Source organism: Salmo salar, chromosome 02, assembly GCF_965601325.2.
Source record: "Salmo salar chromosome 02, fSalSal1, whole genome shotgun sequence".
In the NCBI taxonomy this organism is placed as follows: domain Eukaryota; kingdom Metazoa; phylum Chordata; class Actinopteri; order Salmoniformes; family Salmonidae; genus Salmo; species Salmo salar.
In genome coordinates this window covers 605,335-617,777 of record NC_138292.1, presented here as the reverse complement: position 1 = coordinate 617,777, position 12,443 = coordinate 605,335, and positions in this window count along the sequence as shown.

Genomic DNA, 12,443 nt, shown 5'->3' with positions numbered 1-12,443 from the left:
AATACAGTCTGTTAGAGGTCAATATAATACAGTCTGTTGGAGGTCAATATAATACAGTCTGTTGGAGGTCAATATAATACAGTCGGTTGGAGGTCAATATAATACAGTCTGTTGGAGGTCAATATAATACAGTCTGTTGGAGGTCAATATAATACAGTCTGTTGGAGGTCAATATAATACAGTCTGTTGGAGGTCAATATAATACAGTCTGTTGGAGGTCAATATAATACAGTCTGTTGGAGGTCAATATAATACAGTCTGTTGGTCAGTATAATACAGTCTGTTGGAGGTCAATATAATACAGTCTGTTGGAGGTCAATATAATACATTCTGTTGGAGGTCAATATAATACAGTCTGTTAGAGTTCAATATAATACAGTCTGTTAGAGGTCAATATAATACAGTCTGTTGGAGGTCAATATAATACAGTCTGTTGGAGGTCAATATAATACAGTCTGTTAGAGTTCAATATAATACAGTCTGTTAGAGGTCAATATAATACAGTCTGTTGGAGGTCAATATAATACAGTCTGTTGGAGGTCAATATAATACAGTCTGTTAGAGGTCAATATAATACAGTCTGTTGGAGGTCAATATAATACAGTCTGTTGGAGGTCAATATAATACAGTCTGTTGGAGGTCAATATAATACAGTCTGTTGGAGATCAATATAATACAGTCTGATGGAGGTCAATATAATACAGTCTGTTGGAGGTCAATATAATACAGTCTGTTGGAGGTCAATATAATACAGTCTGTTAGAGGTCAATATAATACAGTCTGTTGGAGATCAATATAATACAGTCTGTTGGAGATCAATATAATACAGTCTGTTAGAGGTCAATATAATTCAGTCTGTCGGAGGTCAATATAATACAGTCTGTTGGAGGTCAATATAATACAGTCTGATGGAGGTCAATATAATACAGTCTGTTGGAGGTCAATATAATACAGTCTGTTGGAGTACAATATAATACAGTCTGTTAGAGGTCAATATAATACAGTCTGTTGGAGGTCAATATAATACAGTCTGTTGGAGGTCAATATAATACAGTCTGTTGGAGGTCAATATAATACAGTCTGATGGAGGTCAATATAATACAGTCTGTTGGAGGTCAATATAATACAGTCTGTTGGAGGTCAATATAATACAGTCTGTTGGAGGTCAATATAATACAGTCTGTTGGAGGTCAATATAATACAGTCTGTTGGAGGTCAATATAATACAGTCTGTTGGAGATCAATATAATACAGTCTGTTGGAGGTCAATATAATACAGTCGGTTGGAGGTCAATATAATACAGTCTGTTGGAGGTCAATATAATACAGTCTGTTGGAGGTCAATATAATACAGTCTGTTGGTCAGTATAATACAGTCTGTTGGAGGTCAATATAATACAGTCTGTTGGAGGTCAATATAATACATTCTGTTGGAGGTCAATATAATACAGTCTGTTAGAGTTCAATATAATACAGTCTGTTAGAGGTCAATATAATACAGTCTGTTGGAGGTCAATATAATACAGTCTGTTGGAGGTCAATATAATACAGTCTGTTAGAGGTCAATATAATACAGTCTGTTGGAGGTCAATATAATACAGTCTGTTGGAGGTCAATATAATACAGTCTGTTGGAGGTCAATATAATACAGTCTGTTGGAGGTCAATATAATACAGTCTGATGGAGGTCAATATAATACAGTCTGTTGGAGGTCAATATAATACAGTCTGTTGGATGTCAATATAATAGTCTGTTGGAGGTCAAAATAATACAGTCTGTTGGAGGTCAATATAATACAGTCTGTTGGTCAGTATAATACAGTCTGTTGGTCAGTATAATACAGTCTGTTGGAGGTCAATATAATACAGTCTGTTGGAGGTCAATATAATACATTCTGTTGGAGGTCAATATAATACATTCTGTTGGAGGTCAATATAATACAGTCTGTTAGAGGTCAATATAATACAGTCTGTTGGAGATCAATATAATACAGTCTGTTGGAGATCAATATAATACAGTCTGTTAGAGGTCAATATAATTCAGTCTGTTGGAGGTCAATATAATACAGTCTGTTGGAGGTCAATATAATACAGTCTGATGGAGGTCAATATAATACAGTCTGTTGGAGGTCAATATAATACAGTCTGTTGGAGGTCAATATAATACAGTCTGTTAGAGGTCAATATAATACAGTCTGTTGGAGGTCAATATAATACAGTCTGTTGGAGGTCAATATAATACAGTCTGTTGGAGGTCAATATAATACAGTCTGATGGAGGTCAATATAATACAGTCTGTTGGAGGTCAATATAATACAGTCTGTTGGAGGTCAATATAATACAGTCTGTTGGAGGTCAATATAATACAGTCTGTTGGAGGTCAATATAATACAGTCTGTTGGAGGTCAATATAATACAGTCTGTTGGAGATCAATATAATACAGTCTGTTGGAGGTCAATATAATACAGTCTGTTGGAGGTCAATATAATACAGTCTGGAGGTCAATGTAATACAGTCTGTTGGAGGTCAATATAATACAGTCTGTTGGAGGTCAATATAATACAGTCTGTTGGAGGTCAATATAATACAGTCTGTTGGAGGTCAATATAATACAGTCTGTTGGAGATCAATATAATACAGTCTGTTGGAGGTCAATATAATACAGTCTGTTGGAGGTCAATATAATACAGTCTGGAGGTCAATGTAATACAGTCTGTTGGAGGTCAATATAATACAGTCTGTTGGAGGTCAATATAATACAGTCTGTTGGAGGTCAATATAATACAGTCTGTTGGAGGTCAATATAATACAGTCTGTTGGAGGTCAATATAATACAGTCTGTTGGAGGTCAATATAATACAGTCTGTTGGAGGTCAATATAATACAGTCTGTTGGTCAGTATAATACAGTCTGTTGGAGGTCAATTTAATACAGTCTGTTGGAGGTCAATATAATACATTCTGTTGGAGGTCAATATAATACAGTCTGTTAGAGGTCAATATAATACAGTCTGTTGGAGGTCAATATAATACAGTCTGTTAGAGGTCAATATAATACAGTCTGTTGGAGGTCAATATAATACAGTCTGTTGGAGGTCAATATAATACAGTCTGTTGGAGGTCAATATAATACAGTCTGTAGGTCAATATAATACAGTCTGTTGGAGGTCAATATAATACAGTCTGATGGAGGTCAATATAATACAGTCTGATGGAGGTCAATATAATACAGTCTGTTGGAGGTCAATATAATACAGTCTGTTGGAGGTCAATATAATACAGTCTGATGGAGGTCAATATAATACAGTCTGTTGGAGGTCAATATTATACAGTCTGTTAGAGGTCAATATAATACAGTCTGTTGGAGGTCAATATAATACAGTCTGTTGGAGGTCAATATAATACAGTCTGTTGGAGGTCAATATAATACAGTCTGTTGGAGGTCAATATAATACAGTCTGTTGGAGGTCAATATAATACAGTCTGTTGGAGGTCAATATAATACAGTCTGTTGGTCAATATAATACAGTCTGATGGAGGTCAATATAATACAGTCTGGAGGTCTATATAATACAGTCTGTTGGAGGTCAATATAATACAGTCTGTTGGAGGTCAATATAATACAGTCTGTTGGAGGTCAATATAATACAGTCTGTTGGAGGTCAATATAATACAGTCTGTTGGTCAGTATAATACAGTCTGTTGGAGGTCAATATAATACAGTCTGTTGGAGGTCAATATAATACAGTCTGTTGGAGGTCAATATAATACATTCTGTTGGAGGTCAATATAATACAGTCTGGAGGTCAATATAATACAGTCTGTTGGAGGTCAATATAATACAGTCTGTTGGAGGTCAATATAATACAGTCTGTTGGTCAATATAATACAGTCTGATGGAGGTCAATATAATACAGTCTGGAGGTCAATATAATACAGTCTGTTGGAGGTCAATATAATACAGTCTGTTGGAGGTCAATATAATACAGTCTGGTGGTCAATATAATACAGTCTGTTGGAGGTCAATATAATACAGTCTGTTGGAGGTCAATATAATACAGTCTGTTGGAGGTCAATATAATACAGTCTGTTGGAGGTCAATATAATACAGTCTGTTGGAGGTCAATATAATACAGTCTGTTGGTCAGTATAATACAGTCTGTTGGAGGTCAATATAATACAGTCTGTTGGATGTCAATATAATACATTCTGTTGGAGGTCAATATAATACAGTCTGTTAGAGGTCAATATAATACAGTCTGTTGGAGGTCAATATAATACAGTCTGTTGGAGGTCAATATAATACAGTCGGTTGGAGGTCAATATAATACAGTCTGTTGGAGGTCAATATAATACAGTCTGTTGGAGGTCAATATAATACAGTCTGTTGGAGGTCAATATAATACAGTCTGTTGGAGGTCAATATAATACAGTCTGTTGGAGGTCAATATAATACAGTCTGTTGGAGGTCAATATAATACAGTCTGTTGGTCAGTATAATACAGTCTGTTGGAGGTCAATATAATACAGTCTGTTGGAGGTCAATATAATACATTCTGTTGGAGGTCAATATAATACAGTCTGTTAGAGTTCAATATAATACAGTCTGTTAGAGGTCAATATAATACAGTCTGTTGGAGGTCAATATAATACAGTCTGTTGGAGGTCAATATAATACAGTCTGTTAGAGGTCAATATAATACAGTCTGTTGGAGGTCAATATAATACAGTCTGTTGGAGGTCAATATAATACAGTCTGTTGGAGGTCAATATAATACAGTCTGTTGGAGGTCAATATAATACAGTCTGTTGGAGGTCAATATAATACAGTCTGTTGGATGTCAATATAATAGTCTGTTGGAGGTCAATATAATACAGTCTGTTGGAGGTCAATATAATACAGTCTGTTGGAGGTCAATATAATACATTCTGTTGGAGGTCAATATAATACATTCTGTTGGAGGTCAATATAATACAGTCTGTTAGAGGTCAATATAATACAGTCTGTTGGAGATCAATATAATACAGTCTGTTGGAGATCAATATAATACAGTCTGTTAGAGGTCAATATAATTCAGTCTGTTGGAGGTCAATATAATACAGTCTGTTGGAGGTCAATATAATACAGTCTGATGGAGGTCAATATAATACAGTCTGTTGGAGGTCAATATAATACAGTCTGTTGGAGGTCAATATAATACAGTCTGTTAGAGGTCAATATAATACAGTCTGTTGGAGGTCAATATAATACAGTCTGTTGGAGGTCAATATAATACAGTCTGTTGGTCAATATAATACAGTCTGATGGAGGTCAATATAATAAAGTCTGGAGATCAATATAATACAGTCTGTTGGAGGTCAATATAATACAGTCTGTTGGAGGTCAATATAATACAGTCTGTTGGAGGTCAATATAATACAGTCTGTTGGAGATCAATATAATACAGTCTGTTGGAGGTCAATATAATACAGTCTGTTGGAGGTCAATATAATACAGTCTGGAGGTCAATGTAATACAGTCTGTTGGAGGTCAATATAATACAGTCTGTTGGAGGTCAATATAATACAGTCTGTTGGAGGTCAATATAATACAGTCTGTTGGAGGTCAATATAATACAGTCTGTTGGAGGTCAATATAATACAGTCTGTTGGAGGTCAATATAATACAGTCTGTTGGAGGTCAATATAATACAGTCTGCTGGTCAGTATAATACAGTCTGTTGGAGGTCAATATAATACAGTCTGTTGGAGGTCAATATAATACATTCTGTTGGAGGTCAATATAATACAGTCTGTTAGAGGTCAATATAATACAGTCTGTTGGAGGTCAATATAATACAGTCTGTTAGAGGTCAATATAATACAGTCTGTTGGAGGTCAATATAATACAGTCTGGAGGTCAATATAATACAGTCTGTTGGAGGTCAATATAATACAGTCTGTTGGAGGTCAATATAATACAGTCTGTTGGAGGTCAATATAATACAGTCTGTAGGTCAATATAATACAGTCTGTTGGAGGTCAATATAATACAGTCTGATGGAGGTCAATATAATACAGTCTGATGGAGGTCAATATAATACAGTCTGTTGGAGGTCAATATAATACAGTCTGTTGGAGGTCAATATAATACAGTCTGATGGAGGTCAATATAATACAGTCTGTTGGAGGTCAATATAATACAGTCTGTTGGAGGTCAATATAATACAGTCTGTTGGAGGTCAATATAATACAGTCTGTTGGAGGTCAATATAATACAGTCTGTTGGAGGTCAATATAATACAGTCTGTTGGAGGTCAATATAATACAGTCTGTTGGAGGTCAATATAATACATTCTGTTGGAGGTCAATATAATACAGTCTGGAGGTCAATATAATACAGTCTGTTGGAGGTCAATATAATACAGTCTGTTGGAGGTCAATATAATACAGTCTGTTGGTCAATATAATACAGTCTGGAGGTCAATATAATACAGTCTGTTGGAGGTCAATATAATACAGTCTGTTGGAGGTCAATATAATACAGTCTGGAGGTCAATATAATACAGTCTGGAGGTCAATATAATACAGTCTGTTGGAGGTCAATATAATACAGTCTGTTGGAGGTCAATATAATACAGTCTGTTGGAGGTCAATATAATACAGTCTGTTGGAGGTCAATATAATACAGTCTGTTGGAGGTCAATATAATACAGTCTGTTGGAGGTCAATATAATACAGTCTGTTGGAGGTCAATATAATACAGTCTGTTGGATGTCAATATAATACATTCTGTTGGAGGTCAATATAATACAGTCTGTTAGAGGTCAATATAATACAGTCTGTTGGAGGTCAATATAATACAGTCGGTTGGAGGTCAATATAATACAGTCTGTTGGAGGTCAATATAATACAGTCTGTTGGAGGTCAATATAATACAGTCTTTTGGAGGTCAATATAATACACTCTGTTGGAGGTCAATATAATACAGTCTATTGGAGGTCAATATAATACAGTCTGTTGGTCAGTATAATACAGTCTGTTGGAGGTCAATATAATACAGTCTGTTGGAGGTCAATATAATACATTCTGTTGGAGGTCAATATAATACAGTCTGTTAGAGTTCAATATAATACAGTCTGTTAGAGGTCAATATAATACAGTCTGTTGGAGGTCAATATAATACAGTCTGTTGGAGGTCAATATAATACAGTCTGTTAGAGGTCAATATAATACAGTCTGTTGGAGGTCAATATAATACAGTCTGTTGGAGGTCAATATAATACAGTCTGTTGGAGGTCAATATAATACAGTCTGTTGGAGGTCAATATAATACAGTCTGTTGGAGGTCAATATAATACAGTCTGATGGAGGTCAATATAATACAGTCTGTTGGAGGTCAATATAATACAGTCTGTTGGATGTCAATATAATAGTCTGTTGGAGGTCAATATAATACAGTCTGGTGGAGGTCAATATAATACAGTCTGTTGGTCAGTATAATACAGTCTGTTGGTCAGTATAATACAGTCTGTTGGAGGTCAATATAATACAGTCTGTTGGAGGTCAATATAATACATTCTGTTGGAGGTCAATATAATACATTCTGTTGGAGGTCAATATAATACAGTCTGTTAGAGGTCAATATAATACAGTCTGTTGGAGATCAATATAATACAGTCTGTTGGAGATCAATATAATACAGTCTGTTAGAGGTCAATATAATTCAGTCTGTTGGAGGTCAATATAATACAGTCTGTTGGAGGTCAATATAATACAGTCTGATGGAGGTCAATATAATACAGTCTGTTGGAGGTCAATATAATACAGTCTGTTGGAGGTCAATATAATACAGTCTGTTAGAGGTCAATATAATACAGTCTGTTGGAGGTCAATATAATACAGTCTGTTGGAGGTCAATATAATACAGTCTGATGGAGGTCAATATAATACAGTCTGTTGGAGGTCAATATAATACAGTCTGTTGGAGGTCAATATAATACAGTCTGTTGGAGGTCAATATAATACAGTCTGTTAGAGGTCAATATAATACAGTCTGTTGGAGGTCAATATAATACAGTCTGTTGGAGGTCAATATAATACAGTCTGTTGGAAGTCAATATAATACAGTCTGTTAGAGGTCAATATAATACAGTCTGTTGGAGGTCAATATAATACAGTCTGTTGGAGGTCAATATAATACAGTCTGTTAGAGGTCAATATAATACAGTCTGTTGGAGGTCAATATAATACAGTCTGGAGGTCAATATAATACAGTCTGTTGGAGGTCAATATAATACAGTCTGTTGGAGGTCAATATAATACAGTCTGTTGGAGGTCAATATAATACAGTCTGTTGGAGGTCAATATAATACAGTCTGTTGGAGGTCAATATAATACAGTCTGTTGGAGGTCAATATAATACAGTCTGTTGGAGTTCAATATAATACAGTCTGTTGGTCAGTATAATACAGTCTGTTGGAGGTCAATATAATACAGTCTGTTGGATGTCAATATAATACATTCTGTTGGAGGTCAATATAATACAGTCTGTTAGAGGTCAATATAATACAGTCTGTTAGAGGTCAATATAATACAGTCTGTTGGAGGTCAATATAATACAGTCTGTTGGAGGTCAATATAATACAGTCTGTTGGAGGTCAATATAATACAGTCTGTTGGAGGTCAATATAATACAGTCTGATGGAGGTCAATATAATACAGTCTGTTGGAGGTCAATATAATACAGTCTGTTGGATGTCAATATAATAGTCTGTTGGAGGTCAATATAATACAGTCTGTTGGAGGTCAATATAATACAGTCTGTTGGTCAGTATAATACAGTCTGTTGGTCAGTATAATACAGTCTGTTGGAGGTCAATATAATACAGTCTGTTGGAGGTCAATATAATACATTCTGTTGGAGATCAATATAATACAGTCTGTTAGAGGTCAATATAATACAGTCTGTTGGAGATCAATATAATACAGTCTGTTGGAGATCAATATAATACAGTCTGTTGGAGGTCAATATAATTCAGTCTGTTGGAGGTCAATATAATACAGTCTCTTGGAGGTCAATATAATACAGTCTGATGGAGGTCAATATAATACAGTCTGTTGGAGGTCAATATAATACAGTCTGTTGGAGGTCAATATAATACAGTCTGTTAGAGGTGAATATAATACAGTCTGTTGGAGGTCAATATAATACAGTCTGTTGGAGGTCAATATAATACAGTCTGTTGGAGGTCAATATAATACAGTCTGTTGGAGGTCAATATAATACAGTCTGTTGGAGGTCAATATAATACAGTCTGTTGGTCAGTATAATACAGTCTGTTGGAGGTCAATATAATACAGTCTGTTGGAGGTCAATATAATACATTCTGTTGGAGGTCAATATAATACAGTCTGTTAGAGTTCAATATAATACAGTCTGTTAGAGGTCAATATAATACAGTCTGTTGGAGGTCAATATAATACAGTCTGTTGGAGGTCAATATAATACAGTCTGTTAGAGGTCAATATAATACAGTCTGTTGGAGGTCAATATAATACAGTCTGTTGGAGGTCAATATAATACAGTCTGATGGAGGTCAATATAATACAGTCTGTTGGAGGTCAATATAATACAGTCTGTTGGAGGTCAATATAATACAGTCTGTTGGAAGTCAATATAATACAGTCTGTTAGAGGTCAATATAATACAGTCTGTTGGAGGTCAATATAATACAGTCTGTTGGAGGTCAATATAATACAGTCTGTTAGAGGTCAATATAATACAGTCTGTTGGAGGTCAATATAATACAGTCTGTTGGAGGTCGATCGGGTTCAAGTCCGGGCTTTGGCTAGGCCACTCAAGGACATTCAGAGATTTGTCCCTAAACTCCCTAAACCACTCCTGTGTCGTCTGGGCTTTGTTCTTAGGGTCGTTATCCCGTTGGAAGGTGAACCTCTGCCCCAGTCTGAGGTCCTGAGTACTTCCTGAGTGCTCTGGAGCAGGTTTTCATCAAGGATCTCTCTGTGTTCTTTGCTCCTTCATCTTTCCCTCGATCCTGACTAGTCTCCCAGTCCCTGCCACTGAAAAACACCTCTACAGCATGATGCTGCCACCTCCATGCTTCACCGTAGGGATGGTGCCAGGTTTCCTCCAGACGTGACGCTTGGCATTCAGGTCAAAAAGTTCAACCCTGGTTTCATCAAACCAGAGAATCTTGTTTCTCATGGTCCAAGAGTATTTTAGGTGCCTTTTGGCAAACTCAAAGCGGGCTGTCATGTGCCTTTTACTGAGGAGTGGCTTCCGTCTGGACACTCTACCATAAAGGCTTGATTGGTGGAGTGCTGTAGAGATGGTTGTCCTTCTGGAAGGTTCTCCCATCTCCACAGAGGAACTCTGGAGCTCTGTCAGCGTGACCATCGGGTTCTTGGTCACCTCCCTGACCAAGGCTCTTCTCCCCAGATTGCTCAGTTTGGCCGGGCGGCCAGCTCTAGGAAGAGTCTTGCTGGTCCCAAACTTCTTCCATTTAAGAATGATGGAGGCCACTGTTTTCTTGGGGACCTTCAATGCTGTATAACTTATTTGGTACCCTTCCACAGATCTGTGCCTCGACACAATCCTGTCTCAGAGCTCTACGGACAATTCCTTCGACCTCATGGCTTGGTTTTTGCTCTGACATGCACTGTCAACTGTGGGAACTTATATAGACAGGTGTGTGCCTTTCAAAATCATGTCCAATCAATTGAATTTACCACAGGTGGAATCCTCAGACAGAGTAGGGCCTACCTTTCCACCCCAGACAGAGTAGGGCCTACCTTTCCACCCCAGACAGAGTAGGGCCTACCTTTCCACCCCAGACAGAGTAGGGTCTACCTTTCCACCCCAGACAGAGTAGGGCCTACCTTTCCACCCCAGACAGAGTAGGGCCTACCTTTCCACCCCAGACAGAGTAGGGCCTACCTTTCCACCCCAGACAGAGTAGGGCCTACCTTTCCACCCCAGACAGAGTAGGGCCTACCTTTCCACCCCAGACAGAGTAGGGCCTACCGACACAGAAACATTTAAACTTTAACTGCTGGCTACTAAGGTCACAAGTGTTTCCACTAAAAGCTGTCTGGGTTTTAAACATCTTCTATTGTACAGAAAGTGAATCGCTTAATCAATTGATAGTGACAGAATTAGATTACTTTACAAGCAAAGTCAATCGTTTGTCTCCTTGGCTATAGAAGGTTGTAGCTCAGCCTCTGAATGCCAAAGAAACAAAACAATGATATGCCAGTGGCGGTCAGTGCCGTTTAAGATGAGGGAGGAAGTTTTTTATGAGCATGGCCTTATTTCTATTACAGCATATTGGATGACTGTCATTCATATTCCATTCACCCCAGTTCAATGTAACATCTATAGGGTTAGGCTACAACACGATACTCTAATTTCCCCTGTACCCATCATAGCCTATGAATGAAAGTTTACAATGTAGGTGCACACAGGTCGAGAGAAAGATTTGAGGTGACAGACAGTGACTCACGGACAGACAGTGACTCACGGACAGACAGTGACTCACGGACAGACAGTGACTCACGGACAGACAGTGACTCACGGACAGACAGTGACTCACGGACAGACAGTGACATACGGACAGACAGTGACTCATTCAATACCGCCTTGCACGCTCCTCTCACCTAATTCCCTTTGCTTGTGGACTTCCATGCACAACACATCAGCTGTCTGTGACCAGGTGGGGAAAAAAAACGTTCCAAGCCAAACCTTCATATCATAACCGCTACACACAGCCTATATCGTTGTCGCCACATTAGCTAAAGTTACATCCTAGTCAACATAGCTAGTCAACATAGCTACTAGAACTAAGGCGTTAGTAAACCCCCTACAATCACGCAGTACAGTCTACAGTCAGCAAGCAGTTTAGCAGTTACACCAGCAGGCCCCAGAGGCAATAAATTAGTAAAACCAAAAACTTACCTTGGAAGAGTTCCAGTGTTGGATAGTCATAGCCAGCTAGATAACATACCATTCCTTTGTTTGAGCCGGGTGTTTGAGTAGGCTAAACTAGCTAGCTGCATTCAATGCTAGCTAAGTAAGTGGGAAAAAAAATGAAATATAGCAGGCTCTCTCTCTTGCTCCTCCATTTTTGAAGAAATTAATTTGTTCAAAACTGTTCAACTATTGTCTTTCACTTTGAGTCAACTACTCACAATATTTTATGCACTGCAGTGCTAGCTAGCTAGCTGTAGCTTATGCTCTCAGTACTAGGTCCTCTGGTCCTTTGATTGGCTGGACAACATGTCAGTTCATGCAGCAAGAGCTATGATAGGTTGTAGGATGTCCTCCGGAAGTTGTCATAATTACTGTGTGAGTCTATGGAAGGGGGTGAGAACCATGAGCCACCTAGGTTTTGTATTGAAGTCAATGTACCCAGAGGAGGACGGAAACTAGCTGTCCTCCGGCTA